Source organism: Crinia signifera, chromosome 2 (assembly GCF_055691185.1).
Source record: "Crinia signifera chromosome 2, ASM5569118v1, whole genome shotgun sequence".
Classification (NCBI taxonomy): domain Eukaryota; kingdom Metazoa; phylum Chordata; class Amphibia; order Anura; family Myobatrachidae; genus Crinia; species Crinia signifera.
In genome coordinates, this window is record NC_139218.1 from 187,409,483 (window position 1) to 187,434,957 (window position 25,475).

Sequence of the window (25,475 nt, forward strand, 5' to 3'; positions counted from 1 at the left end):
TGCCCAAGGAAGGGCTTCCTAGTGTCTTGCCCGAAGAGGGGCATCAAAGTGTTTCACCCCAAGTGGACTCTCACAGTGTCGAGTTCCGAGAGGGGTCTCAGAATGGCGATCCCCAAGAAGAGGTACAGAGTCTTTTTCCTCAGAAGGGGTCTCGGAGGGTAATTTCCCAGGAGGGTTCTCAAATTCTCAAGCCGCAGAAAGGGGTTCAGAGTGTCGTGCACCAGGAGGGGTCTCAGACTGTCAGACTCCAAGCAGGGTCTCAGAGTACCACACCCCAAACAGGGTCTCTGAGCATTGCGCCCCAGGAGGGTTTCCCGAGCACTGCACCCCAAGAGGGGTCTCTGAAAGTGGTACCCCAAAAAGGGCCTCTGAGTACACTACCCCAAGAGGAATCTCCGAGAGTTGCACCCCAAAAGGATCCTCTGGTAGCCACACCCCAGGAAGGGTCTCTGAGTGTGGCTTCCCAGGTTAGGCCACTGAGCACTTTGCCTCAAGAAGGGGCTCTATATATCCCCCCAGAAGGGGGTTCCGAGTCAATCGCCCCAGAAGGGGGTTCCGAGTCAATCGCCCCAGAAGGGGGTTCCGAGTCAATCGCCCCAGAAGGGGGTTCCGAGTCAATCGCCCCAGAAGGGGGTTCCGAGTCAATCGCCCCAGGTGGGGGTTCCGAGTCAATCACCCCAGGTGGGGGTCCCGAGCCAGTCACCTCAGGTGGGGGTCCCGAGCCAGTCACCCCAGGTGGGGGTCCCGAGCCAGTCACCCCAGGTGGGGGTCCCGAGCCAGTCACCCCAGGTGGGGGTCCCGAGCCAGTCGGTCCCGAGCCAGTCACCCCAGGTGGGGGTCCCGAGCCAGTCACCCCAGGTGGGGGTCCCGAGCCAGTCACTCCTGGTAGAGATCCATCTGCCCTTGCCTCCGGGCATGAGGACCCATCTGCCCTTGCCTCCGGGCATGAGGACCCATCTGCCCTTGCCTCCGGGCATGAGGACTTGTGTGCTGTGGCCTCCAGGCCAGTCTCTGTGGTCTCCGGGCCAGTCTCAGTGGTCTCCGGGCCAGTCTCCGTGGCCTCCGGGCCAGTCTCCGTGGTCTCCGGGTCTGCCTCCGTGGTTACCGGGTCTGCTTCCTTGGCCTCCGGGCCTTCCTCCGTGGCCTCCGGGCCTGTCTCCATTGCCTCCATGGTCTCCAGGTGTGCATCCGTTGCCTCCGGGCCTGTCTCCATTACCTCTGTGGTCTCCAGGTCTGCTTCCATGACCCCTGGGCCTAAACATGTCAGCCAAGAAAAATTTTCCAGAGTACCGATGCCTTCTGTACTGGACATCCATAAGGCTTCAGCAGTGCCTCAAGTTCAAGAGACATCCGTTGTGTCTAAGGTCCCACCAGGGTTGGCTAGTACACAAAAGCCAGCTGAAGAGTCTTCTGAAGTCATTTGCTTTGATGGGAACATTGCCCATTACCAGGCTTTAGCTGATTACTACTTAGATGCCATGAACTTTGATCCATCCTCTGGGGTTAATCTGGCAAATATTGTAAAATTTATGATCTTATCCTTCCGAGGAGAAGCACTAGACTGGGTCAATCCACTTGTTGAAGCCAATGATCCTCGACTGAGAGATCTGATATCATTCTCCAGGGCCGTGATTGACAAATTTGGATCAAAGACTCCTTCATCTTCCTTGGTTGAAAGTCTGTCCATGCCTCTTCAAAACCATGGGTCATCTAGACGGCATGCTGAGAGTACTAGTGCTTCTGGGAATATTTTTTTACCAAGATCTGAATCAAAGAACTCAACAGTTAGGGGCATTCGTGTCGGCTCTCTAGCACTTCATGGTCCCAGTGAATCATCAGCCAAAAAGTCTTTGATCTGCACTCCAGAATTAGACTCCAACTCAGATTATGATTCTGAACACGATGCCGCTCCCTTTCTGGGTGGTCTAGTGTTGGCCAGAGCCCGTTTTGTAGAGCCAAAGGTCGCACATCAGTCAGCGAAATCCAAACAGTCTTCCAAAAAGAAGAAGCACCGCAGACGACCTTCAAAATTTCCTTGTGGGGTGTTCGGAGCCCACCCCTAGAGGGGAGGGTAATGTCACAACATTCAGTTATTGTTTGTTTCTTACCTGGTTTGTGGCTTCTCCTGTCTGTTCAGCCTGCTCCATGCTGCAAGGAAGTTCTGTGTGGCCTGAGCTTTGCTAATTACAGCACCTGGAGGAGTCCTTGCTGCTGACAAGCTCTGTATAGTTGAACTGTGCTGTGAGATCTGAGCTCAGCTAATTAGTAACACCTGGTAACTCTCTCCTGCAGGAGAGTTCAGTGTAAACTGAGCATACTCAGCCCGTTGATTAGTTCACCTGTGAGTTCCCTGTGCTTCCTATAAAAGGCAGCCTCTGGCAGAAAGAAGCTGCCAGAGTATAGGCTCACAACCTGCTCCAGCGTCCCTTGTACTTTACTGTGTTCCTGATCACCAGATACTGACTTCGGCTTGTTTCCTGACTATCCTTCGGCTTAATCCCTGTGTACCGTGAATCGTGGGTTACCTGTGTATGACCTCAGCCTGCCTCCTGACCACTCTCCTGCCTGATCCTCGTGTACCGTAACCAGTGTTTGCCAGTGTATGATTCCGGCTATTCTCCTGACTATTCTCCTGCCTGCTCCCTGTGTACTCCATCCGTGACATCCAGTGTATGACCTTGGCTAGTTCTGTTACCATTCTCCTGCCCGCTCCCTGTGTGCTGCATTCCTTGGTACCGTATCTGCTCACCTGTTACTGACCTGGCTTGACGACCACGCTCCATATTCCACAAGCTACCACCACTCATACGGGGAACCTGACCAGGGGGCCGCGACCGACGTGTCGGGTGCCGCAGAAGCCCATATCCCGCTTGGAGGGGTCACTGGCAGAAAACCCCCGGCACGGTTAGACTCCGCGCCCCTGTGTCAGGTCTAGCCAATCCCCGAGTGGTAGTGCACCCCAAGTTTGTGACAAGGGTATTGTGTATACATGGTGAAGTTGATAGTTCAAGGCCGACCACTGAGGGTGGTAGCTGCGGTGACCTCCCAACCACTTTATCCGCTAATCCTGGGCCGTGCCCTCCCATTGTTGCAAGAGCAGGTTAAATGGCATGATACTAACAAACAATTTGGAACACGCCTTTGAGACTGTAAAAGTGGTTAATAGTTGGGTGGTTGCTGGTTTACCACCAGATTTGCTATATCGTGTTACCACTTTACGGGGGGAAAGAGTAGATCAGTTGTAAGTTCCCCGAAAACTTGAGCAGTTGGTATTGGAAGCTGCACATATGCATTTGTGGGGTGGCCATGTAGGGGAGGAGAAAACCCTCCAACACATACACTTAAGGTTCTTTTGGCCAGTCACCTATGCCTCAGTCAAAACGTATTGTCAGGAATGCTCAGTGTGCCAGAAGACGACCCCTCTGCCAAAGTTTAGGGTTCCACTGGTACCCCTCCCTGTTGTTTCCATGCCTTTTGAGCGTATTGGCATGGATCTGATAGTGCCAGTGGAAAAATCTGCTCTAGGGCACCAATACATACTAATGATAGTGGGTTATCCCCAGGGCCGGCGCCACCACTAGGCAGCTTTAGGCATTTGCCTAGGGCGCCGGCCACTGGAGGGCGGTGGTGAGCTGCAGCCTACCGGAGGAGCAGCAGCAGGAAAGCTCCAGTCCCGCCGGCGCCGAGGAGAGCAGCGCAGGAGGAATCTGCCAGTGCCAACTTGCCAAGTACTTATCCAGGTGAGTACGCCCCCGTCCCCCCCCGCCGTGTTACTCGCTGGTTTAAACTTGGTATCCCCCCACCGTCAGCGGCAATTCTCGGGCAGGTGGCGGCCCCCCCTCTCACCCGCGGCTAGTCACAGTAATCTTCGGCCGGTGTCAGCCCCCCCAGCTAGTCACGGAAATCTGTGACGGGTGGTGGCATCTACACACACCCCCCCCCCCCTGCGGCTAGTCTCGCTAATCCGCTGTCCCCCTCCGTTTTGAGCACAGCGGCAATCTGCTTCACTCCCTCCTTGCGAGTTTGTAGTTCCGCAGCCGCTGGTACTAGGTAAAACAAAAAAAGTTCATACTGTTTGCTATTATTGATATTATTTTCCATTCCATATCATACATATGTGAGGAAAAGGTTATATAACAGGCCAGGCTTTGTGACTAAGTATCAGTAACATCTGTATGAATTTTCCCTCTGATGCTAACTTTATGTGACAAACCATCTCCCACATGGTGCTGTAAAGTGTATAATGTGCTTGGAAGGCCTGTCTGAGCTGTCACTGAACAGGTTAATAAAGCTTAAAAATAGTGGCTCTAAACATGATTTCAAATGTATGTATCTCTCAATTGTGTATGTGAGAAGCGTGGGGGGGGGGCGGTATCCTGTAGGTTTGCCTAGGGCGCCTAGATGCCTTGCACCGGCCCTGGTTATCCCACCAGATACCTGGAGGCTATACTTCTGTGTAATATGAAATTTGGCACTATTGCCAGAGAGCTACTAACGCCTGGGTATACCAAAGGAGGTCTTAACAGACCAAGGTACCCCTTTTGTTTCCAAACTTATGAAGGATTTATGCTGGTTGTTGAAGGTAGACAGGATTACCACTCAGTGTACCACCCGCAAACAGATTGCCAGGTAGAAAGTTTTAATCAAACCCTTAAAGAGATGATAAAGAGGACAGTGTCCCAAGAAAAACGAGATTGGGATTTGCAGCTACCTTATTTGATGTTCGCGATCAGAGAGGTACCCAAATCCGAGATCGTCTATGGGAGACTTATTAAAAGGGTGGGAAGAAGAACCTGGTTAGGACCCTAACTTCCTTCAGTTTGTTTCCCAATTGTATGGGCTTTTAAGGCAGATTGCACCACTCCTGAACGAACACATGGAAAAGGCTCAGCAACATCAGAAACAAAATCATGACATCTACCAGTCCTTTAAACCATGAGACTAGGTGCTAGTGCTTGTGCCCACTACCGAAAGTAAAATGTATGCTCAATGGTGAGGCCCTTATGAGATCATAGAGATCATAGAGATCATGTGAGACCAGTCAATTACAAGGTTCAACAGGGGTAGAAGGAGGGAGGTACAAATCTACCAAATAAACCTTTTAAACCCTTGGAAGGGAAGTGTGTGAGTCAGCCCTCTTTAGTAGCACAAAAGGTGTGAGGTACCCAATGAAGTCACACTTAGTTCTGGACAGAAACTGGAAGTGGTGAACTTGGTGAAGTGCTACCAAGATATGTTTTCTGCCATTCCAGGAAAGACACAGATCATCCAACATGATATTATGACTCCACCCAGGGTGGTCATTAAACAAAGGCCATATCGCTTACCCAAGGCAAAGTAGGTGGCGATAAAGCAAGAGGTGGGAGAGGTGCTACACCTAGGGGTTATAGAGGAATCAACTAGCGAGTTGAATAATACCATTTTCTTTGTATCTAAGCCTTCAGGTGCCTTCTCTACCCCAGAGGGCTTATTTCAGCATAAAATGCTGCCTTTTGGTTTACAGGTATGGGTCATAGGGTTGGCAACACTAAGCTCGACCACTGAAGGTCAACCTGAGCCAAGGTCGACACATGGGAAGGTCGACATGGGCTTAGGTTGACATGGGCAAGGACTGCAGGCAAAGGGTTGACATGAGTTTTTTCACTTTAAAAAAAAAACAGATGTCGATACAGTCGATATGGACAGAATATCGCCATGCATCGGGCATGGTGCCTTACTAAGCTTGGCAGAATGTTTTTTTCTCCCCCACGCCCTAGTGGATGGTAGGGCATGAAATACTGCCTGTCGGCAAAAAAAGTGAAGAACCCCATGTTGACCTTTTGACTGTCGACTTAATGCTTGTGTCGACCTAATGACCTGTCTACCTAAGCCCATGTCGACCCTCCCATGTGTCAACCTTGGCTCATGCCACTCCAACCGTACACATCCTCAGACCTTTTCATACCCCCACTATCCACGTCGGCGTGGAGTTGATTTTAGATAGTGTGGCGAGCGCAGCGAGCCTCCGAGCCCAAAGCGTGGTGAGCACAGCGAGCCCTGTGAGTGGACGCGAATGACTTCACATGTATTCCACATCCGCTCGCCACGCTTCGGGCTCGTATTCCGCATCGTGGATAGTGGGGGTATGAAAAGGTCGGAGGACGCGTACCGGATTTTGAATTGCAAACACGACATGACATGATTTCTTTTCATTTTTTTAACTTCTATCAATGATTACCAATTTCTTTAAGCCAATTTTTAACCGAACCTAAAACCCAATACGAACCAAAACACTTGATGCAAGTTTAACGCACATCTGTAGATCGCAAGAGAGGCGGCTTTTATGTGTGTAGCGAAGAGGCTGGGCAGGCATCTGAAGGGAAATTAGGTCAGAGATGTAATTAAGGTACCACTAATCACCTAACATTAGTAACATTAGTAGTTTAAACCAAATTTGCAGAAGCTTTACATATTCTTGGTGCGTTCACATGGTTATTTTCCAGTTTCTGAAACTAAGAAGTAATGAAAAATAATACCAACAAAAAGAGCAGGTAGTGTGGGGCAGATTCAGAGGTAGACACTCTTCTGATTTTTATAAAGTTGGCCAATGTTTAGAATACTGTGCATGTGTCAGAGACGCATTGCGCATGTGCCTGGATATAGCTGGAGTATCACTGCACGAAAACACACATGTTCTACTTCTATTGATAGATTCGCTAACATTATTCTTGTCTGGTGCGCTGTCTCAGTAACACGTCTCTGCAACAACTGCTCTTACCCATTTCTACACTTGCCTGTCCTGAGACAGGTGTAACCCACCTGAACCAGACTCTACAAACTGCCCTTGATGAAGCTGCTTCAGCTACTCCTCACAATCCATGTAGGCTCAGATGTACGTAGATTTGAACGTCAGTGGCGTAAATCTCAAAATCCAAGTGACTTTGTCACATATAAGACTACCTACCACTCCTAGATTAATGCTCCGGACACTGCTGAACAAACTTATTTTCAATCTCTCATCTCATCTCTTCTTATGCCAATAACCCCAAGTGACTTTTTAATACATTTAAATCACTTCTTTACCCTCCTTCACCCTCCCCCACCTGCCAATATCAGTGGCATGCTCTTCCTCAGCCAGTGACTTGCTTACTTCCTTTCCTGAGCCCTTTGCCACTTTTTCCTCATTTGACCCCACAAGTGAGCATGAAGTATCCACCCTCTACTAACTCTTCTCTTGAACCTATACCCCTACAAGTCAGTAAAGCTCTGCTGCCTTTGAGCAGCATGATCAAGATGGCGCCGCTGATGGCTGCCTAGGAGCTGTGCAGCTCAGCCAAATATGTTCCATGTGTGATAACTGTACTGTTTCTGCTTGTATTGTTACCTACCTGGCTGTTTCGGCGACCAGTGGTGCCGCTGATGGCTGCCTAGGCGCTGTTCAGCTTGGTGGGTATGTGTTCCCTATGTGATAACTGTACTGTCTCTGCTTAATGTTACCTTCCTGGCTGTTGCAGCGACCAGTGGCGCCGCTGATGGCTGCCTAGGTGCTGTGCAGCTCGGCGGGTATGTGTTCCCCACATTGTAATGTCTTAATGTAATGTATGTAATGCCTTCACCCCCCCCTTCATCCCTGCTTGATGCTGCACTGTAAATCCATCATAAATTCCTAGTGTGCGCAAGCATACATGGCCAATAAAGTTGATTCTATTCTCTATTCTATTCTTAACTAAAATCTGTAACCTCTCTCTCTCTCCCTCTCTCTCTACTGGTATCTTGCACTTATTACTCCCATTCTAAAAAACACAGTTCTGATCCAAACTGTCTCTCTAACTGCCGTCCTATCTCTCAGCTCCCATGCCTCTCCAAGCTACTTGAGAGACTTGCCTACACTCGACTCACACACTTTCTTAACTCCTGCAACCTGTTGGACCGACTTCAGTCAGGTTCTCGCTCTCAACAGTCCACTGAGACAGCACTGACTAAAGTAGTCAATGATCTCGCCACTGTTAAATCTAAAGGCCATTTCTCACTTCTTATTCGTCTAGATATCTCAGCTGCCTTTGACACTCTCGACCACTCTCTTCTCATACAAACACTACAATCCCTAGAACACAGCCCTTTCTTGGTTCTATTCCTACCTATCTAATCGCTCTTTCAGTGTTCGCTTCTCTGATTCTATCTTCTCCTCACTACCTCTGTCTGTTGGAGTACCACAAGGTTCAGTCTTAGGTCCTCTGCTTTTCTCCATCTATACCTCCTCACTTGGGAAACTAATAAACTCTTTTGGATTTCAGTATCACCTGTACGCTGATGATACTCAAATCTATCTATCTTTTCCAGAATTGTCACCATCAGTATTGCTCCGTGTCTCTGAATGTCTTTCTGCCATTTCATCTTGGATGTCATCTCGCCACCTCAAACTCAACATTTCCAAAACAGAATTAATGCTATTGCCACTGGTCAAGAGTAGTTACCAACCTGATATCTCTATCACTGTTGAGAACACAACAATTAATCCTACTCCACAAGCTCGTTGCCTATGGGTCATCCTCGACTCTGAACTGTCCTTCATTCCTCACATTCAATCTGTCACTAAATTGTGTTACATGCATCTAAAAAACAAGCAAAAACTCTAATCCATGCAATCATTATATCACGCATTGATTATTGCAATAGCCTCCTTACTGGTCTTCCTAAGATAAGACTCTCACCACTACAATCCATTTTGAATGCAGCTGCGAGGCTGATCTTCCTGGCTAGGGGCTCATTGTCTGCTGATCCGCTCTGTCGGTCCCTCCATTGGTTGCCTGTATATTACCGCATTCAATATAAAATACTTCTACTTACATACAAAGCCGTGATCACTCTGACTACACTGACTTATATCTCTTTGCTTATCTCAAAATATATCCCCATCAGACCTCTCCATTTTGCACAAGATCTGCGTCTCTCATCCACACTCATTACTCGCTCCCACTTACACTTGCAGGATTTTTGTCGGGCAGCATCCACCTTATAGAATGCCCTTCCACACACACTAATTCCCTTTCAGACAGAAAAAAAGACCCAGGAATTTCCCTGCTCTTGCCGTGTCGACCCGGGTTTTTCTTCTGTCTGAAAGGGTCAACACGAGTCTAAACAGAGGCGTACCTAGATATTCGTAGGCCCCATAGCAAAAGTTTGTAAGGGCCCCCTATTTAGCAACTGATGATGATAAATGTATGTAAAACATATTACTTAGACAGCAAAGATGGGCCCCCTTCAGCTCTGGGCCCCATAGCAGCTGCACCCCTTGCACCTATGGTAGTTACGCCCTTGAGTCTAAAGTTCCGGGACTTCGACCCAGGTATTTACCTGGGTTTTTCCCATGTCAGACACGTGTTTGCGGCTGTGTGAAAGGGTCCAACCCGTGTTTTTCTCCCGACTATTGAAAAATCATGCTGATTAGCTGTGCAGCATGGCGCTGCGCGATTGGCTGATCTTTTCAGCTTCCCTGATTGGCTGAGCGGGCGTGGCAGTGGCGTGCAGCGCAGCACTAAATGGCCATGGCGCATTGGAAAGATGAGGAGATCCGTGAGCGGCTCAATGTCAGAGGGGAGGAAGAAATCCGAAAACAGATTACTGGCACAGTGAAGTACGCTGTAGTCTACACTAATATTGCCAAGATCCTCACTTCAAGGGGCATTGTGCGTACCCAGCAACAGGTGGTCAACAAACTAAAAGCTCTGCGCAAGTATTACAACAAAGTTTGTGACAACAACAGGAGGAAAAATGGTGCTGGGAGGATGGAATGGGTTTACTTCGACCAATGTAACAAAGTCTTTGGCAATTCTGCCCTGGTGAACCCTGTTGCCATATCATCGTCCAGTGCAGCTTCATCACGGAGCATAACTCCAGAATGCAGCCCATCTTGCCCACCTATAATGGATTTGGAAGACAGCATAGACAACAGCATTCCTGATCCTATTGCTGCCATGGAGGACCCAACCGATCCAATAGAGGCTGAGGTTGAGGACAGTGGAGCCAGCACCATTACACCATCTGGGACACCAACTCCTGCACAGACTGAGACCCCGACGTTGCATCGTAACAGTAAGTTTTTAAAGTATTGTTTGTGTATCTATTTTAATTGATTTACAGGGGGGGCAAGCCTTTAATGCCCCACATGCTGGTACCTGTGGTTCTCCCAAGTATCAGCATGTGTTGCAGGCTTGCTGGGACCTGTAGTCCCACTGTAACACAGGTAACAACCCCGCACCCACCACTACAGCACAGGTGTGGCCTGGAGAGGGGGGACCCCTTCATTTGGGTGTCCCTACCTCCCCAAGACCTCCCGGCCCCCACTCACATATTTTGGGAACCAGTGTAGGCTATATATATATATATATATATATATATATATATATATAGATAGATAGCTAGATAGATAGATAGACATACATACTGACATGGCTGCTATTCGATTGTAATGATTTTTCCTTTATTTTTAGTATTTGATGTACCTGCAAGGAAGAAAAAAACATCAAAGATGGAGCTTGCTACGCGCACAATGTCAAGAATCCTGGTAGATCATCTATCATCTCCGAGAATCCGATCTTGAATTTCAAACTCAAGAGGATGCCCGACTGCAGCGCTTCTTTGACAATGAGAGACAGTTGCAAGATTCCTTTCTCACACAGTTGGTGGGTCTGCACGAACGCATAGCGCGTGAAAATCGAGATGCACAGATGACCTTCCTTAACAATATGCTGTCTACATTACAGAATCCGCACCCTTACAAGATGTGTAGTCCTCCGTACACTGAGGGTGATTATTGTAAACCACCACACAGAGGCCGTACATTTATGCCTTCAAACTCAAGCCAAACTACTGTGCAGGTCCAAGGGCGTAGTTATACTGAAGACATGGGCAATCATTTTTCACATGCCACACAGCCAAGTAGGCCACATGCCAATACCAGTCCACAGGAGACAGTGCATGATAGTGTCAATGGCACAGGATATAGTAGGCAATATGGCAATGTGAATAATTATGCAGATGATTCAGTGAATGGCACTAATCACAACACTCCGGTTAGCACTGTTATCAGCACTGCATACAGGCATTTGTAGTAATGTTGCTATATTGTCGTTCTTTTTATATTTTTTTCTGGGCTCGTTCAATTTTTCTTGCTTAACAAGTGGCACTTACAAGGCCCGTCAAATGTACACAGTACAGAATGTGTTGTTCTTTAGTTCTCAAACTTTTTTTTTTATATGTGTACCAATAGAGGGTACTTGTGTAGTTTCACTGCGCCAGCATGGCGCCATGCGTCTGATTCCCCTTGCGGGGCTCGCTTCGCTCGCCCACGCTGCGGGCTCGGTGGCTCGCTGCGCTCGCCACGCTATCTAAAATCAACTCCATGCCAACGTGGATAGTGGGGGTATGAACTATCCACGTTGGCATGGAGTTGTTACTTTATTTTAGATAGTTTGGCGAGCATACCCAACCCGGAAGTAGCACGGCGCCATGCTGGCGCCGTGAAACTACACAAGTACCCAATAGAGTATACTCTAGATATGTGGCTGAACATAATCTATAATGTGTACACAGTATGCCTTCTTTATCTTTAGGCAAAAAAAAAAATTCCCTGTTTGGGGCTTCTATTTATATATTTATATTTTTTTGGGGTGTACTAAGGGCTATTTCACACACCCCGGCTCCTGTCGGATGGCGAAACCCTGCACGGCCAGGAAGCCGTGCCGCACACCGTAGTTAATAATGGGCACAGATGTGTCCATTCACCCGGGCCGCCTGGTTTCAGCCGGATCCCACCATTGTAAACTGCTGTGTGTGGCACAGATTCCTGGCCGTGCTGGTTTTCACTGCCCGGCAGGAGCCGGAGTGTTTCGAATTGCCCCACAGGTACCAAAAATTGCAAATACAAGTGTTTTACAATATACAGTAAGTGCTGGATGAAAAGGTGTGGCTGCTGGACAGTCAGACTAGGTGTGTCTCCCCTATACAATAACAGCTTGGATGGCAGCACAACCTATTCACCCACCACTGATAGTAGACCTATGCTAAATACATATTGTACCTCGTGTTGCAATAGTTCAATGTTGTTTCAGTGTTGAAAGGGTATTTATGACCACTAAAGATTTATTTATATTTGAAAACATTTTATATTTAAAAAGTGAACTAACAAGCATAAAACATATTTTGCGAAAAATAAAACAAGTTCTTTCAAACATACAACCAATGTGTCCTTCTACTTCTACTGTGTCATAGTATGTAAGTTAATAGTGAGGGTGTTACGGATAACCTCAGCAGTGGAACAACTTGTCTCACCCTCGTACCCTGCTGATTCTACAGGGGTATCAGCCAGGTCATAGTCCACCACATTCCACTCAGGTAAAAAGTTTTCTTTCTGTAGCTCACACACATTGTGCAGAATGCAGCAAGCTGCCACCACATCTGGAACCAGGGTAATGGCAATGTCATTCCTCTTGAGTAGACACCGCCATCGTCCCTTTAGTCTTCCAAAGGCGTTTTCCACCACCATTCGAGCCGAGCTCAGAGTGTGGGTGTAGTGGACTTGGTCAGGAGACAGTGGGGTATGTTGCGTGAAGCCCTTCATAAGCCAATGCCTCAAAGGGTATGCTGCATCTCCAATAAGATGGACTGGGATCTCCACCCCAGATACAAACTTTGACCACTGTAAAGGTAAAAAACAACAACATTAGAATTGTATAGGTGGCAAGTGTATGTTGGTTTACTTGTGTCTCTATCTACTGTTTATTACATGTGAATGGCAGTGGTTAAAGAACACACTTTAAAAAATAGACAAAGTTACCTCTCTAGGGAACAACCAGCCACATCTCTTCTCTTCTCCTCCGCGATCTGGAACAAGTCCGAATTGGCAAGTACCCGTGAGTCATGAGCACGACCAGGCCAGCCAATGTAGACATCTGTGAAACTGAACAGAAAATGTGTTTGTGTTTAACAATGTGCATTACGGCCCAATCATATCACTCACATGTAAATACTGCATACTGTACTACTTACCAATACTTATGGTCCACCACAGCCTGCAAGATAATGGAGTGCCAACCTTTACGGTTATGGTAATCTGCTGGGTTATCTGGGGGTGCAATAATGGGTATGTGTGTCGCATCGATGGCTCCAGCACACTGCGGATAGCCTCTTTGCAGAAAGCCTGTTATGGTCTCATCCAGTCGGTCGCCTTGTGGTAAGCAGATGAAACGCTGGTAAAGGCTCTCCAACAATGCCTGTGTCACTTCCCGCACTAGAACACACACCGTAGAAATGCCCACACCAAACAGACATGAGATGGTATGGTATTCCCCTGGTACACTGAACAAAGTTGAGTGAGACTAAACCTTCTGTGCGCCTGGGCAGCCTAAGGGGAATTACACCAAATTGATATCCCTAAAATATCAAATATGAACAAGATACAAAAACGGAGTGCAGGTGTTATTCCCAAGTGGCGCCCTAATAAGAAGAGTACGTCCCTGTAGATAAAGGGACGATCCTCTTCTCCGTAAATGTGAGATATAATATAATACCACCACGCTCCTTCTGATCGGAAAAGGGGTCCTCTTCTCCGCATCAGACAGACCAAACAGCTGATTGTGTGTTCCTGGACAACCCAAAGGTAACCAAATTTCCTCCCCGATTATGGATACCGTAAAAAATGGATAACTCTATGTGCCATTTTCTATCCATTTTTTACGGTATCCATAATCGGGGAGGAAATTTGGTTACCTTTGGGTTGTCCAGGAACACACAATCAGCTGTTTGGTCTGTCTGATACGGAGAAGAGGACCCCTTTTCCGATCAGAAGGAGCGTGGTGGTATTATATTATATCTCACATTTACGGAGAAGAGGATCGTCCCTTTATCTACAGGGACGTACTCTTCTTATTAGGGCGCCACTTGGGAATAACACCTGCACTCCGTTTTGGTATTCCCCTGGTGTTGCGTACCACCACAAAACAATCCCCAGTCTCCTGCATGGCTCAATGGTTTTCCGATAATTGGTGCATCCCCTTGTAAGTGCCGGGGTGACCAGTTCCAGCAGGTAGTAGAAGGTAGCTTGTAACATCTGAAAATGTGCCAGCCACTGCTCAGGTGCAAAAGCTTCCACAGTCTCCCAGAAAGCTTCTCCATGCCTGCGGTCTCTGGCCCACAATGACTGGTTTGAGGCACTTGTAGACTTCAGGATAGAGGTAACACTGGACAAAATCAGTGCTCTCCTCCGATGCAAATACCTGCGTCGAGTGGAAGCCCTCTCCACCAAAAATTGTGCCTTCCTCCTCCTGGCACAACACTGTGCCAGGTAGCACAGTGTAAGCATCTGCATAATGCTCTGATTTGCTGTAAGCAGCAAAACACACAGAGCACTCATGACCTCCAGGTTCTGCAACTTGTCAGCCATGTTTAATGCAATGCAGTGAGCAGACACCTCCCACTTTTCATGATCTCATCTCTGTGTTCCTTTAAAACTGTCCTTTTCTTATGACACACAGAGTTTTGCAGGAAAAAGCCGGCTTCTGTGTGAAAGGGGTCGACACGGGAAATACCCGGGTTTTTGCTCCTGTGTGAAAGGGGGTCAGCCCCTTGCTGCCTAGTTCTACCCAGGTTTTTGTATCCGGGAAATACCTGGGTTTTTGGTATTTTTCTGTCTGAAAGGGGTATAACACTCTCCTCTAGCCTCCAAAATTTCAAGCATTCCCTGAAAACTCACCTCTTCAGGCTAGCTTATCATATGCAGGACCACCACACAACCTCCAATAGCATCAGTGGCGGATTCAGGGGGGGGGGGGCACCTGGGCACGTGCCCCCCTGTCATTTATTTTGTAGCTGAGGACCAGGGCTTTCCAACGAGCCCAGCCCCGTGTCTCTAGCCCCCAGGGAACCGGCGATATCGCCTGGCAAACCTCTAACGTTTTTTCCCCATAGGATAATATTGGGACCCGTCAATTCCGACCCCCACCCGGTTCCGACGGCTGCCAGTTCCAGCTCTGGCATCATAGAAGCTTGTGGTTGATATAATTTAATTCCAAATCGCTGGGCCTTCAATATGATACCAGGCTGGTCCAAATCGGTCAATCGGTTCAAGAGATATTGTGTGTAAACCGATTTTTTTTTTTTAAATGTAATTTCATGGCTATTCATGAATTTGAGGGCAGATTACTCTGGAACCAAACGTTCCAGTTTCACTGGACCAAACTCATTCAAAGCCCACTCAAAAGTTCTTCAATATAATACTTGTCTCATGTAAATGGGTCAGTTGGTTCCGAAGATATAGCCGGTTAAATGAGATAACTGGTTAAAGGGGGGAGGGGTGGTTTTCTCTCCCCCTCACACCAGAAAATGCAGGGACTAGGCTGGTGTAAAAGGGGCCAACCTGGGAATGCATTTTCTGGTGTGAAAGGGGTATTATTTCAAATAGCCGGGACCTGCAGTGCTCTGAATACAGCCAGGCTCTGCCACTGTCAGTGGCTATCACTTCTGCCTGGCGGCGGCTGTCCCCCATTTACCACGAGCATGTATTCCCCCTTGGCAATGAGCATGTAATCCCACATGGCAACGAGCATGGAACCCTTGGCAATGAGCATGTAGAGAAGCAGCACTTATGTAGCATAATTTTTAATAGGCATTATGGTGTTTGGCATAACACATAATGGACATAATGGCGTGTAACTTAACGTGTAATGGACATTATGGTGTAAATGTTTAATGCGCGCCTTTGGTGGACAATGTCCCTGTTTATGAAGTATATTGTGAAATTTGGCTTAATCTGTGTGGCATTATGTGAATTCTGGCTCAATCCATGTGGCATTATGTGAATTTTGTCTCAATCCGTGTGGCATTATGTGAATTTTGGCTCAATCCATGTGGCATTATGAGAATTTTGGCTCAATCCGTGTGGCATTATGTAAATTTTTTCCCAATCCGTGTAGCATTATGTAAATTTTGGCTCAATTCATGTGGCATTATGTGAATTTTGGCTCAATCCGTATGGCATTTTATGCATTTGGCTCAAGCCGTGTGGCATTATGTGAATTTTGACACAATCCATTTGGCATTATGTGAATTTTGGCTCAATCCGTGTGTGTTATTATGTCAATTTTGGCTCAATCCATGTGGCATTATGTGAATTTTGACACAATCCATGTGGCATTATTTGAATTTTGGCTCAATCCATGTGGCATTATGTCAATTTTGGCTCATTCCATTTGGCATCATGTGTAAGGGGCAAGTATAATGGGGTCTAGTATTTTGTTGCAAAATGTGTAGAAGTTGTATATGGTGTTGACACGCCCCCTGTTGAGTGGCCACACACCCTTTTCTGGAGCGCGCCTTTGGCGCGCGCACAACTACATCCTTCACTTTTGTCGCCATGGTGGGCCTGCGTACTTTAAATGCCAGGGCCTATTTTTAATTCCATTCCCACCCTCTCATGCCGCTCTCTTAGCATGTACACTGGCACCACTAACACCGCCCTCACCCACCCAAACCATTTTTTATCATGGTGCCCTCCCTGTCATTTTATCCTGGATCCGCCCCTGAATAGCATTCATATCTAATTGCATTCCATCAGGACCGTCTAGTGGGGCATGGGACTGCCATGCCATAGAATTCTATCCTTATGTATCCCTCCTATTATCCCTATAGATTGTAAGCTTGCGAGCAGGGCCCCCCTACCTCCATGTCGGTTTGTATCTACCCAGTTTGTTTAATCACTGTTGTTTTCAATTGAAAAGCACAATGGAATATGCTGCGCTATATAAGAAACTGTAAATAAATAAATAAGTGCTTTTGGGTTGCCTGAACTCACTCATTTACTGCATAGACACAATGATGCTATTTTTGTTTGTGATTTCTCAGTGAGCCACAGGGAGGAGCCCATGCTACATGGTCTGTCTCAACGCAGCTCTCTTCACTTCTCCACCCCCTCTCCGAATGCACTGCTATTAGACGGGCATAATTAACTCAAATAAAGTATTGCCCTCTGTTATTCTGTGAATTATTGAAATAGATAGATAGATTTATTTTGCATTTCAGCATCTGACAAAAAAAACTTTTTTGTTAGGGGAGCAGGATAATTTCATATTGGTGCCCCTATGTCACTGTAAGTCAGCTTCTCAGGGGCAGCTGGACTTACCCGCATATCGCCTACCTAATGACAGAGATATCTATCTATCTACAGACACGGTTGCCATAAGCTTACCCACTAACCAGTTGCATGTGTGGCTGAACCTGAAGTCAGCTGAACCCAGTGGAAATGGAAGGAGGTCTGGCTAGGGTGACCAACTCATCCCTTTAATCCGGGACACATATTAATTACACAGGTTCTGTGGCATTTTAAAACCTGGTGAAATGGAGTCTTGAGGTGTGGCAGTTTAAAACCAGGTGAAATCCAGCCACAGAACCTGTGTAATTAATATGTGTCCCGGATTAAAGGGATGAGTTGGTCACCCTAGGTCTGGCACCCCCCTACTTCAGTAGCAACCACCTATCTCCCCAGCTTACCAGCAGTAGCAGTCTCCTCTGTCTGTTGGGAGGGGAATGGACACTTGGAAGTAATGTCCACAGCTCAGCTAAAGTGCACATGTGTGGACAATCGAATAGTTGCAATGTGATGGCTAGTAACCATCGCATTGCTGCATTTGATGGCATCAAAATGGTTCCAGGCTTCTGACATCAAATCCAGCAATGCGATGGTTACCAGCCATCACAATGCAGCCATTCAATGGTTATAGTGTGTGCATGTGCAGAAGTAATAAGAGCTCCACCCATGCACACATTAGCTGAGCTGTGGACCTTACAGTACCTCCAAGGTGTCTATGGTTGCACAGATCAGATGCACATAGGAAAGCTGCAACCATTGATCTGACACAATTTCCTGGACAAAGCGATTTTTTTAAGAATTGGGAACACTGATGATTGTTAACCATCAGCCTCCAATTTGTGTCCCTACTCATCAACATTCGAGTGTACATACTCTTATTGGAGTCCTGGCCTCTGATTTTTAACTCATGGGGAAGGGGTGTCAAACTCAAATTCATCCGGGGCCGCATCAGCAGTTTGGTCACCCTCAAAGGGCCGGTTGTATCTGTAGGACTATGTGTCCACTCTTTATTATCATAAATTATTGTCACTGCATTCAATTATTACTGTTTTTTGTAATAATGTAAGTAATAACTAGCAGGGAGATTGCCTGACATCAGATCGCCCAGCAGGTGACCTGGGCCTCTGGGTTCGCAGGACTCTCGCTAGAGTTCTGGACTGGTGGTGACAGTGGGACAGATAATGATAATGACCCTGGACACAGGCAGCCGCACTGCAGATTTGTGGGCTCTGGCTCTCTGCCTGCCCGGCCACGGACTCTGGACTGGACAGACTGGTCTGGACAACAAGAGACAACACAACTGTGCCCACCCCACTGCCGAACTTACAGTAAATATACTGAACCAACTGATGCCACTGCTGCGCAGCGCGGCACCACAGGCAGGAGGCAGCTCACCGCCGGGCCGGCGTCCAAGTCCGACAGGCAGCCGCAGCAGCATGCACGTCACGGTGTCACTGGCACTGCTGTCAGGCGGGCGTGTGTCACACATGGCAGCGCCGTAGCCGCTGCCCGCAGGAGTAGCCGGTGAGGAGTCGGGCACGTCACACAGTGACACTAACAAGTCTGTGTCCACTGTCCTGCCTCCCTCCTCCTCCCAGCGAGCGCCGCGGCGGAGTGACTGTGTCACCCGGCTTCCTCACGTTGTTAGGTATGTCTCTCAGTCTCGAGTCGTCATGTGAGTGTCACTGAATGTGATGTGACACTCACACTGTGATGGCTTCCCGCAGTAATGTAATCGGCGCCAGGCGGGGGTGGGTGGCGTCGGCTGCGGGGGCCACATGACGAGGTCTGGCGGGCCGGATTTGGCCCACGGGCCTTGTGTTTGACACCCGTGTTATAGGGCCTTATTCAGATCTGATCGCAGTACAAATTTGTTTGGAAAATGGGCAAAACCATGTGCACTGCACGTGGGACAGATGTAACATGTGCAGAGAGAGTTAAATTTGGGTGGGGTGTGTTGAAACTGAAATGTAAATTGCAGTGTAAAAATAATGCAGCCAGTATTTACCCTGCACAGAAACAAAATAACTCAAATGTATCTCTCTCTGCACGTTACATCTGCCCCACCTGCAGTGCACATGGTTTTTCCTATTTTCCAAACTAATTTGTACTGTGATCAGATCTGAATGCAGGCCATTGTCCCATTATAGCATTCTAAATTGATGCATATAATGGCAATAGGGAATGGTTATTTTCAGGGCTTTTAAGCAGCATTTGGTAAATATTCCTGAGAGAGAAAGAAAAATAGCCCAGTTTTATCTGAAAAAAATTAGCTGCGAAGGAAGCTCAACTGTCTACATGTTGTACGTATAATAACATTTAATGGCTGTCAGCTTGTCTGAGGGATAAATGAAGCAAGCCGCAATAGAGTAAGATTGTGACTATAGATACCTCCCGCGACCTGTCTAACTCTAATTTGTAATCTGCAATCAAGAGTTTACCTGAAATAACCTGGCACTGTCAGAACATGTCTATACAATCTAGTCAGAGGACACACCACGTAACCAAGATTGTGCAAGTCTGTCTGTGAGGATTCTATTTCCTTATCATAATATCTGTATGAAACCTGCAGCTACCCTGCACAACCCAGATCAACATGAAATGTTATCCAGTCATGAAGAATAGGGTCACAGCTCGTCGTCTACATATTACGATCGTCACGGTCTTGACCCTAAAGACTGGAATAACTTTTCAAAATCAGGATTGTTTATGAATAAGCCCCAACACACTACAACCTATCCTATACAAACTAAAAGTGATGTATGCATCCATCTATTACCTATTATATTCATAGAAATTACCATGTTAATAAATTGTTTCCCACAGGTCACTGATCAGGTCCTTATGGAGATGAGCGTTGTGTCTGCTAATTAGTAAGGCTTCTCCCTCCCCCTGCTGTCCTCTCTCTCCCTGATTTTCCTGCTCTTTCTCTCTCTCTCCTCCCATCTCTCTCCCTCCCCACTTTTCTCAGCTATCACTAATTACTCTGCCCACGGAAAACAGGATCATCTGGCACAAACCGCGCGAAAAATACTTTCCGAGAAAAGGCGTCAGGAAGACGAGTGGGAGTTAACCCTCATGATTGCGACTGATAATCTCTATAACCATGCAATGTTGTTCTGACTGTATCATAACTGAGGTGGAAATACTAATATAATCTTTCAGTTCATTGTTCACTATTATAGAGTATCAATACCTTTATAGCCAGGGCTATTTTTTCTGCAGGCTCTAACTGTGGCCCTTATTCTAGTTCACTCTTTCTGACAAAATATTTCTTAGATGGACAAAACCATGAGCACTGCAGGTGAGGCAGGTGTTACTTGTGCAGAGATAATTAGATTTGGGTGGGGTTTTACACCTGCCTCACCTGCAGTGCTCATGGTTTTGTCCATCTAAGAAATATTGGTACTTATGTAGTATCTGGGCGTCCGATTTAGAAATCGGATTGGATCGCATCGCATCGCATGCGACCAAATCGTATGCGATGGTCAAGATTTTTCCATAGGATTCAATGTTAAAATGGTCTGAGTCCATTTTAACATAGAATTCAATGGGAAAAAGGGGTCCTTTTCCTTTCCCCACTATCCAAGTGGGCATGGAGTTGGATATAAACCTGTGGCGAGCATAGCGAGTCACCGAGCCCAAAGCGTGGCGAGCGTAGCGAGCCCAGCGAGGGGACACAGAATACTTTTTAAGAAATATGCGTCCCCTCGCGGGGCTCGCTTCGCTCGCCACGCTTTGGGCTCGGTGGCTCGCTGCGCTCGCCACGCTATATAAAATCAACTCTATGCCCACTTGGATAGTGGGGAAATGAACAGGACCTTCTTAACATTGAATCCTATGCAAAATCGCATCGAATCGCATCGCATCTGATTGTATGCCTTAAGGTAAGGCATACAATCACAAAATCGGCAGCCCAGATACTACATAAGTACCGAAATATTTTGTCAGAAAGAGTGAACTAGAATAAGGGCCACAGTTCCTGCTAGAGCCTGCACAAAAATAGCCCTGTTTATAGCATTACAGTACATCATGCTTGTTGTGGTTAACGACGTAAACCCCGACTCATTATATAGAATTTGGGTATTGCTGACTCACATATCATTTTTAACTGTCACTTTATATATCTGTCTGACAAACCTTGCTCTTGCCAAAATTTTATGTATTTGGTTTTGTAAATGAATGGCTCAACATTGATTGGCTATATGTCCTTTTTAACCACCAGAGTCCATAAACCATTGTAGGAAATTAATGGTAAGTAGTAAAAAAAAAAAAAAAAAAATTCAGTTACTGATGGTATTACACTTCTTTAGTTATTTCTAGAGATGTGCAGTTCGGTTTTCCATGAAATACAATCACACTAAACTTTGGGGTTGCAAGTCATATCGAGTACCAGTTCGCAATCACTCTGAGTGGAACCAAGACCCTGTTGGTGGCCAGAAGCACTAAGCTTCAAAATTGATAAAGTGGAGAGTGATAAACAACCAGCCAATCAGCTTCTGCCTGACATTTTTCAAACACAGAATGTGACATGGCAGAAAAGAGCTGATTGGCTGGCTGTTTATCACTCTCCATTTTATCAATTTTGAAGCTTAGTGCATCTGACCCTGGGTCTATTGTCAGTTTGGAACTCAGAGTTAAAAACCAAACTCGGATTTTGGATTGCATTAATACATTCTTTTATCGATTTTTGTTAATCAATTATATTTAGCAATTAAATCCGAACCAGAACACTTGAAAGTGGTTCTGCCAAAACAAAAGCACAAAGATGAATTGGACCTAAAACATCAGACTCTTTGCACATCTCTACTTTTTAAAATGTACACAGTGAAGCACATTTACTTGATTAGTGGCACTGAGAAGGGGGGTATGAGTCATAGGGTCCACAGTAATTAGGTCGACAATCAAAAAGTCAACCACTATTGTTGACAGGCCATAGGTTGACACATGAAAAGGGTACCATATGTCGACATGGTCAAACGGTCAACACCAGCAATAGATTGGCATGAGGTTTTCACTTTTTTGTGTTTATGTCGATATAGGTCTACATGGACACCGTATACATTTACCACATCCTCTCACATGGCCTGCTTCACTCATCATGCTTTGTGCATACTATTATAATTAACTCTACAGTATGTCCACTTGGATAGTAAAGTATGAAAAACACAATTATTTTTTTTAAGTGAAAAAGCATGTGTCGACCTTTTGACCATGTCCACCTAAGATATGTCGCCATTTTCCATATGTCGACCTATGGCCTCGGTTTTTGCAAATGGATCTGTGGATACATCACTATATGTGATGCATACGCAAGTTTGAAGGGGAGTCTTTTCTTTCCGTTATAGGTGGCGGCTTTCTGCTCGCAGTACACTGCAAAGTCTCTGATTAGTGATCCATACTAAATTAGGCACCCAGATCGCATTGCGAATGTGATTATTTATAAATAGGCCCCTTTGACTGAAAGATCAAACCACAATACATAAACTCCCCATCGGGTATCCCCCAGGTCCACACTTTACAATTCACCATAACCTTAACTTAAAACCTTAACAACTAAACTTATCTAATAAAAAAGACACAGACACAAGTGCTGGCGTTTTAAAATGAATGTCAAATTTATTTTGACAATTAACTAAACTATAAAATGGTGGCGGCACCAAAGAACGGTCACTATAGGAAAGTGGGGTTAAAGATGTCTACCATACACACCATCGCTGGTGATCACTCTCCCCGGTCATCCACTCGTGCTAGTGGTGACCATCCCCCGGGCATAAGCATGACCGTTCTTTACCGCCACAGCTAGGTCCTAAGCCGCATCACCGCCACCAACTAACAAAACGCTTAGCACTGTGTATCTAACCAGCTAAAAACATCGCCTAAAAACAGAGCCACGCCCTCCGGGCTCAAATGAACACCATCGCTTCTGTACAGCGCACTCCGCTGAAAGTCGATGGCGTCATGGCGAAAAACACCCCCACCATTGGTCAGCAGATACTTCTCAACTGCAGCATTCACCTTCTTCTGTGAACGCTCCAGGCGGCGGCAGGAAACAGCATTTCTCCATACAATCCTAGATATGATGGAGGACCAAACTAACCAACATGTTTGCAAACACTGCGCAATGATATAGAGGTCCCGCACAATCACTGAGCGCAGCTCAAGAGCGGATACCCACCCTAAGTCATTACCACCCAGGTGGAATATAATGACTCTCGGGACCCCAAACCTCCGCAGGGCTCGAATCAGCCCAGCCTGCAGTCCATTCCATGTCATACCTCTCTCACCCAGCCACCTAACCTCCCCAGCCTGACAGAACACACATACATCAGAGGTGATGGACGCCCGCGAAGCCCAAAAGACAAACGAATGTCCCATCATCCATACGGACTTAACGTCCTGTCGACCTGAAATATGTATAGAGAGGTTAGGGAGCTGTCGACAAACTGACACACCGCACACAAACACCACACGTGTTAGAAGAGAGGAATGAAAAACCGTGGCCGACCAGCTCTTGGGTAGGAAGATGATCAAATCTGGTTAAAGAATGGAGATGGCGTAAAGGTAATTGTATCCGGTTAGAAGAAAGGTGATGACGTGAAAATAATTGGATCCAGAATTGATGTATGGAGAAGACGTGAAGAATTTTGACCTGTCAGAAGATTGGAGATGACATGAGGATAATTAAATCTGGTGTTGAAGAACAGAGAAGACGTGAAGAATTGCTTGAAAATGGAAGGTACTGTGGTGGAGTCTGGCAGACCAAGGACAGAATGAAACCGGATGGAACGGACTGGGACAGTCAGAAGATGCTGCTACCTGTATGTGGTGCACAGGCTGAGCTGAGGGCACGCAGTGGACCACAAAGAAGCCAGGAGTCTCCGCAAGCAAATGGCTCAGAAGACTTGCACTGACACTGAATCAGCCTAGCTAGAGGGTGGCTGCCATTGGCTGTCAGTGCAGGAGGGCAGGAAAGCATGCCGGCTGGCCCATTAGCCCATACCAAGTCCTGTCCCTCACAGTGCACCGGGACCCGCCCCCAATGCAGTGTCCCCCTGATAGTGATATTGCCTGACTAGCAGCCAATCAGGAGTCGCTAAGCGGCCACTAGCACTATTTGGGGGGAGGAGCCGCAGAATGTAAACAAAGTCATTCTGCGGCTCCACCAGTTCTTGCAGGGATCACATGCAGCCGGTTTTTTTTGCGAAGTATGGTGGATGCCTACATGGACCCAAAAGGACACGATCTTCACCGGAGGACCCTGGTAAGTATAGTTTTCTTCCACAGGTACCCCATATGGATTACTACAGGTCAAGCGGAACGAAGCTTCGGAGATACTGTAGTTAAGTATCTATATGTATGGGCTCCAGGGCTGTATGGCGGTACAAATTACCACACACCCACCACAGCAGATTCCCTTTTGAGGGGAAGGGGAGGGGAGCGCATTGCGCGTCTCTCCTCCCTCAACAGCAGCGGTGGTGGTGGCGGCATGAAGCTGCAGCAGGGGACAACTTGAGCCGCCCAGGCCAGCCAGCACTGCACGGTGAGTTGTGCTGTGCTGCCGCTGGCACTGTGAGGGCCAAATCTGGCACTGTGTGGGGGAGGGGGGAGGGGTATATCTGGCACTGTGGGGAGCATATCTGGCACTGGGGGCATATCTGGCACTGTGTGGGCATATGTGTGGCACTATGGGGCATATGTCTGGCACTGGGGGCATATCTGGCACTGTGGGGGGCATATCTGGCACTGTGTGGGCATATGTGTGGCACTGGGGGGCATATGTCTGGCACTGGGGGGGCATATGTCTGGCACTGGGGGCATATCTGGCACTGTGTGGGCATATATGGCACTGGGGGCATATCTGGCACTGTGTGGGCATATGTGTGGCACTGTGGGGGCATATCTGGTACTTTGGGGCATATGTGTGGCACTGTGGGGACATTTGTCTGGCACTGTGGGGGCATATATGTGGCACTGTGGGGTCATATCTGGTGCTGGGGGCATATCTGGTGCCAGGGGCATACTTAGCACTGTGGGGGCACTGTGGGCATACCTAGCATTGTGGGGGCATATGTGTGGCACAGTGGTGGCATATGTGTGGCACTGGGGGCATACTTAGCACTGTGGGGGCATATCTGGCAGTAGGGGCATACTTAGCACTGTGGGGGCATATGTGTGGCACTGTGGGGGCATTTCTGGCACTGGGGACATACTTGGCACTATGGGGGCATATGTGTGGCACTGTGGGGGCATATATCCTGCCTCCGTTCCCCTCTGTTCCTACTTATCCTATTGTATTTCGTTCGTCCACCCACCTATTTTTAGTATGTTAACTCTTATGAGCAGGGCCCTCCTT